The sequence below is a fragment of the Procambarus clarkii genome, chromosome 38 (assembly GCF_040958095.1).
Source record: "Procambarus clarkii isolate CNS0578487 chromosome 38, FALCON_Pclarkii_2.0, whole genome shotgun sequence".
Lineage (NCBI taxonomy): Eukaryota > Metazoa > Arthropoda > Malacostraca > Decapoda > Cambaridae > Procambarus > Procambarus clarkii.
In genome coordinates, this window is record NC_091187.1 from 30899635 (window position 1) to 30906619 (window position 6985).

Below are 6985 nucleotides of genomic sequence, written 5' to 3' on the forward strand. Positions count from 1 at the left end.
AGAACACGAAACAATGGGTATAAATTGGATAAGTTTAGATTTAGGAAAGACTTGGGTAAATACAGGTAAATAAATACAAATTTATAAATAAATCTATAAATCCAACATTATGTTTGTAAATCAACTATGTATGTATGAAAAAAAATGACTAATACGTTCGGCGAATGACTTTGACTTCAACTTCACTTTGACTTCGTTCATGTCATCGTATTTTCCGTAATATATAAAGGTTATGACAATGCAATTATATTATTGTGTGCAAATAAGTTTGAAATTTCATGTACCCTAAAAATATTAAAATAAAGAATAAGAATAATTAAATAATTGTTGTAGTAAATTGTCACACGTTCATCATACGCAAACGAACACACAGTTTGGAGCGTCAGTACAAGACCGCCGCCATTTTAAAACACGGCTTCGAATGTAAGTAATGTTTTTCTCGTACTAACACTGTGTTATACAATAGATTTGGTCTTGAATTCACAAATTTAGTTGTTACATCTGACAGAGTATGTTAGACGGTGTAATGCTGGTCCATGTTAACGTATTTGTGGGCTTGGTTGGTTTAAATGTGGAGGCGAGGCCTGGCAGTGCTGGTGTATGTGGAGGCGAGGCGAGGCCTGGCAGTGCTGGTGTATGTGGAGGCGAGGCCTGGCTGTGCTAGTGTGTATGTGGAGGCGAGGCCTGGCTGTGCTAGTGTGTATGTGGAGGCGAGGCATGTACAACACTCCCCAATAGGAAGAAAACCCACTGGGTTCTAGGCTAGGTTAGGCTTATCTGTAATAATTGAATTAAGCCTAGCAAAGCCTAGAACCTAGTTCAGTAATTTAAAAAATGTTGTAACTTGAAAAATGCCATTCAATACATTACACAATTTAAATATTTTCAGGCAATCAACACAACCCTCATGTTGGCTAACCCTCTCTCATGTTGGTCAATAATTTAATTATTTTTTTATGGAGTAATTTTTGCTGTTGAAATGTAGTCTTTTTGAGACTACATTTCAAATGTAGTGTGTGTGGAGGCGTGTATGTTAGGTATTACCTAATATACACGGTGTAATATATCTATCTGTGTGAAATAGATTAAATCCATTTATTTGATATTCAGCTAATAGTTCTGTATTTTCTACATTCATCCATGTTTTGGTAAGTGCAATAATATGTATTGTTTCATTGCAGATTAGAGATTCAAGATAGTTCTAGATTTCCGAAGTACTGAAACGCGCGCCATACAGGCTTGGTGGATCTAGGTGCAAGGTAAAATTATTTACATTTACTTTTGTATTTATGTTTTGTATTTATATGCATATATGCATTTATATGCATTATTCTATAGAATAATAGATCTCGTAATAATTTTGCAAAAATAGTGGCATTTACTATTTTTAAAAGATTATTAAAAAATTTACTGATATGGTGCATTCGGAAGGGCGAAGAGGGAGAACGGCCTGTTGACATAGCTCGGGTGCAGGGGGGGGGGGTTGTGTAAAAGCCTGGTTTGTGCCTCGGAGAGGCTATGGGATCCAGTAAGTTCAGTAGAACTTCGGTTTCAACCCTTTTACCCTGTTGTAGCTCAGTCGATTAAGGCAGTGTCTGGGATGCTCCCGGACGCAGGTTCGAATCCTCGTCACGGCCCTTGTGGATTTGTTCATTTGATGCATCACGTTATTGTGATCTGTGTGTGTAATTCTTCACTTGCTACAGCAACAGGAATGTGTGTGTATGTATTTGTGTTGTTGAATATGACCGAAAGTGTAAGATTAATGATTCTAACACAAATCGTCTGAATATTTGTTTTTCTTCACTGTCGAGAGTAGTTAAAAAAATTTACTCGAGTTTATTTTCACACTTTATTTATGGTCCTTAAGTCCCTCTCCTTAATGCTGCTGCTGTTTCTCGCATCTTTGCATCGCTTGTATGTTTGGGGGTTTGGCCTCTTGCTATATATTGATTCCATTTGTGTGTGTTTGGGTCTCAGGCCCTCTCGCAATTTCTGTTGAACAAACCCCTTTTCCTAGTTCTGCATCTCTCCTTTGGTACAAATTTTGTTGTGCTTTTATCATATATTTCACAAAACTTGACATACATTTCATTTACTTCATGTCCTATCAGCAAGTGTTTGTCAAATTCTTTAAGGAAAGTTTATCATCCTGATTGCAGATCTCTAGCGATATTATGTCAACTTCTTGTGGATTCGCAATCATTATTTAATTTACCTTTAGGTGTTCTTTCACCAGCACAGCAACACTGTACCTCTCCCAACCAGTTTAAGATAAAAACTAAGTACTAACTAATTAACTCAATGTAACCTACCTTACCCCCAAAATGACAACCCATGTCTTCTATTTTAAACAATGCTGTTTTGTTGACCAAATTGTATTTTTGTTTTTTTCTGCAATGTTTCCCCCCCCCCCCCCACCACTCTACCACCACATTGAGTTTAGTAGCTCTGTGCACGTCAGGTGCTGTTTAATATACAGACCTACTCCTCCATTTGACCTAGTTTCTCTATCACATCTATATCACTTTGTGCTTTAGCCCTGGTGGAGCTTGGTCCACCAGGCTGTTGTTTGGAGTGGCCCGCAGATCCACATACAGTCTGCATATGATATACAGTCTGTTGATCAATTAAACTACAGTAGTTAGTTTTTATCATCCGAATGCACCAATATGTGTTCATTCTTCCCAGATGAAGGAACTAGGTAATATTCATCATCTGAATGCACCATCTGATGCTTTAACACTCATGATACACGAGAGGTTTAAAAAACTTTTAAAACTTTTAAAACTTTTTGACCTATGTATTTAAAAGCAATTCTAAAGTTAAAAAGTGTAGCATAGGCCCCTCGCAGAATGTTCTTAATATGATCCTCAGGTTATAGTTTTCTATCTAAAACCACCCCTAGATCTCTTTCTTGATCAGAATTCTTTATAGATCTCAGTGGCTCGATCATAGAAACTGCTCTAAATCCTTGTTGGCCTGGATTGTGGAGGTCATTGGTCTCTATAAAACTAGTAATCTGACTCCTGATCACTCTCAAATAATTTTATTATGTGGGATGTTAGTGCAACTGGTCTATAATTCTTTGCCAATGCTTGTGTTGTGTTGTGTTGTTTTGGTAGTGATGTGCAATGTGTTGTTTTGGTAGTGATTCGTCCAGTTCTGGTAGTAGTGCGGTTGTTGTGTAGTGTAGTACTTGTGTGCTTGTTAATGACTTGTATTCCAGTCTTGTGGGTATCTCCTTTCCCCTACGGGCCAACTGCTTTGTTCTTACCTAGCATTTTGCTTTGTTTGGGTATGAATGTTTGTGTGCCGTATATTTTGCAAAATTTGCCATATATCTCATTATTTACTCCTCTGCCTAGCAACAAGTCTGTCTAATTATACTCATTAACTGTTTTTCAAAGTTCCCCATAGTGTCCTTTATTGAAATCGAGTTCATGAACCGTTTCAATGTTCTTATTTTCTTCTAGATTATATCTTAAAGTATATTTAAATGTTATTGTTATTATTGTTATTAAATGTTATTGTGACATTGCATTGCAATTGAGCTATGTTGTTTACCATACCGTTCATTTCGTGAGTATAAGTATAGATGCCACACTTGTGACAGGTAAAACCATGCCTTTTTTGAAAAACAGCACCGTCTGTTGCACGTAAGAGCAACCCACACTATATTATGTTGCGATATTATTTCAATATTTCCGATTGTATTGATAATTTGAATTTTCATAGATTTCAATTTATTTTCATTTCGATTTAATAATTTTGTGTGACATTGCATTGAAATTGAGCTGTGTTGTTTACCATACTGTTCATTTCATGAGTATAGTTTATTTTTTTATTTTTTTCATTTCATTTTTTTAGCTGTTCTTATTTTTCAGTGATGGGAATATCAGATCATTTGATGTTCCCAATTTTCTGATGGAAGCATCAGACCATTATAGAATGCATCGGATGAGGTAGTTTGGAATGGTGGGGAGGACGAGAGGGGGGTATGGTGGGGAAGACGAGGGGACAGAGGAGAGGGTAATGGTGGGGAGGACGAGGGGACTGGGGAGTTGGGGATGGTGGGGACAGGGGAATGCTGGGGAGGACAAAGGGACAGGTGAATGGGAGATGGTGGGGGAGGAAGAAGGACAGGGGAGGGGAAAATGGTAAGGAGGACGATGGGACAGGGAAGTGGGAATAGTGGGGATGATGTGGGGACAGGGAAGTGGGAAGGACGAGAGGACTGTGGAATGGGGAATAGCAAAGTGAATTATAATTATATATATTAATTAATTCTTATAAATTTCCAGAAGCCTGTATCAACACCCACACTAATGCAACTGAAAGAGATGTTGAGACAAGTATTGCTGATATGTTGAAGAACGCCCCAAACAAACTCGGTGGAAACAGATACAAGGTAAAGTTTGCCAATTTGCTGTAGTCTAATTCAATTTCTTTTTAGTAATCTTCGAGAACATTTATGCTATGAATAAGATAAAATAATGTAACTGATTTTGATTTATTTACTATTTATTATTTATTTACCGTTATTAGTATAATAGATCTCGTAATAATTTTGCAAAAATAATGGCATTTACTATTTTAAAAAGCTCGGGTGCAGGGGGGGGGGTTATGTAAAAGCCTGGTTTGTGCCTCGGAGAGGCTATGGGATCCAGTAAGATCGTCCTTCCTTTCCTCCCTAGAATCTGGATGTAGCAGGTGCTCAATTGTCAAAAGTGAAAAATTGGTTTTGTCTTCCGAATGCACCATTTGTGTAAATTTGCTAATAATCTTTTAAAAATAGTAAATGCCATTATTTTTGCAAAATTATTACGAGATCTATTATACTAATAACGGTTTGATAAAATACAGTAGACTGCCTACTGGATAATAGTTCCAGTCCACCTGTAGACAGGGATCTCACATCAGCTTGTATATTATACAAGGATAAGATTTGATTTACTTTTGTATTTATATGCATTTATATGCATTATTCTCTAGAATAATAGATCTCGTAATAATTTTGCAAAAATAGTGGCATTTACTATTTTAAAAAGCTCGGGTGCAGGGGGGGGGGGGGGTTTGTGTAAAAGCCTGGTTTGTGCCTCGGAGAGGCTATGGGATCCAGTAAGATCGTCCTTCCTTTCCTCCCTAGAATCTGGATGTAGCAGGTGCTCAATTGTCAAAAGTGAAAAATTGGTTTTGTCTTCCGAATGCACCATTTGTGTAAATTTGCTAATAATCTTTTAAAAATAGTAAATGCCATTATTTTTGCAAAATTATTACGAGATCTATTATACTAATAACGGTTTGATAAAATACAGTAGACTGCCTACTGGATAATAGTTCCAGTCCACCTGTAGACAGGGATCTCACATCAGCTTGTATATTATACAAGGATAAGATTTGATTTACTTTTGTATTTATATGCATATATGCATTTATATGCATTATTCTCTAGAATAATAGATCTCGTAATAATTTTGCAAAAATAGTGGCATTTACTATTTTAAAAAGCTCGGGTGCAGGGGGGGGGGGGGGTTTGTGTAAAAGCCTGGTTTGTGCCTCGGAGAGGCTATGGGATCCAGTAAGATCGTCCTTCCTTTCCTCCCTAGAATCTGGATGTAGCAGGTGCTCAATTGTCAAAAGTGAAAAATTGGTTTTGTCTTCCGAATGCACCATTTGTGTAAATTTGCTAATAATCTTTTAAAAATAGTAAATGCCATTATTTTTGCAAAATTATTACGAGATCTATTATACTAATAACGGTTTGATAAAATACAGTAGACTGCCTACTGGTTTTACCTGTAATAAGGTTTGATACAGATGATTATGATTATGGTTTTGGCATAATGGAATACATGATGAAGGAATTATCAAAATTGACATTTTTATCAGGGGATATCCTGAATATTGTCAAAATGACGGAAACCCATATGTCAAAAACACATGGAGATATACCAATCCTGGAAGACATTCTTCCATCCCCACTTGAAACTGTTGAGCAGGTGGAAAGTCTGTCACATGAGCTAAAAGTTAACAGTGAATATAAAAAGAGTATGGTAAGTGTTGCTTAATTCTTTTAGCCTGAGTATGGTAAGTGTTGCTGAATTTTTTTAGCCTTGTACATATGTCTTTTGATTAGTTTTTTTGCAGATGAAGGAAGGTGGGGTGGCACATAATTGATTGTTCAGTGTTATGTTTAAGGTACAAATAAAACAAAAGCAAAAGTTACTCAAATTCGTTGATTTTTGTAATAGTTAAGAAGGAAAATATTTTAATGCTATTTATTTAATACAGTTGGAAATTAGAAAATCTAATGTTGAGATTGAAAGATATATATTATTCTCTATTACCTTACAGCTTATGCATTATTTTAACAGGTCCAGACGCTGTCTCAAATGGGCGGTGCAAGCTGTGGAGACACAGTGAGACGAATGATGAGGAGGATAGGGACCTATGGGGTCTGGTCTCAGTATTCACTCGTTGGGCGCAAGAGGAAACGTGTCTTCAAAACCTTGGATACTGTATTTGTAATGTAATAATAAGTACGTAAATTTGACATTTTTTTGGATTATATATATGTCTGCATGTATTATGTATTATACTTGCATGCTTGTTAATGACTTGTATTCTAGTCTTGTGGGTATCTCCTTTCTCCTACGGGCCAAATGCTTTGTTCTTACCTAGCATTTTGCTTTGTTTGGGTATGAATGTTTGTGTACCTTCATTGTATATTTTGCAAAATTTGCCATATATCTCATTACTCCTCTGCCTAGCAACAAGTCTGTCTAATTATACTCAATAACTATTTTTCAAAGTTCCCCATAGTGTCCTTTATTGAAATAGAGTTCATGAACCGTTTCAATATCCTTATTTTCTTCTAGATTATATCTTAAAGTATATTTAAATGTTATTGTGACATTGCATTGCAATTGAGCTGCGTTGTTAACCATTCTGTTCATTTCATGAGTATATTTTATTTTCTATT

General features: G+C 36.2%; 1 long non-coding RNA gene across 1 annotated transcript in view; it reads left to right on the forward strand.

Moving 5' to 3' along the window:
- Positions 1 to 390: 390 nt before the first annotated feature.
- LOC138372233 (uncharacterized) overlaps positions 391 to 6985 on the forward strand; it is a 7751-nt gene continuing 1156 nt past the window's right edge. The window contains exons 1-4 of the long non-coding RNA XR_011230754.1: positions 391 to 423; positions 1182 to 1259; positions 4305 to 4411; positions 6378 to 6542. This is a non-coding gene — a long non-coding RNA (uncharacterized lncRNA). The remainder of the gene's footprint in view (positions 424 to 1181; positions 1260 to 4304; positions 4412 to 6377; positions 6543 to 6985) is intronic.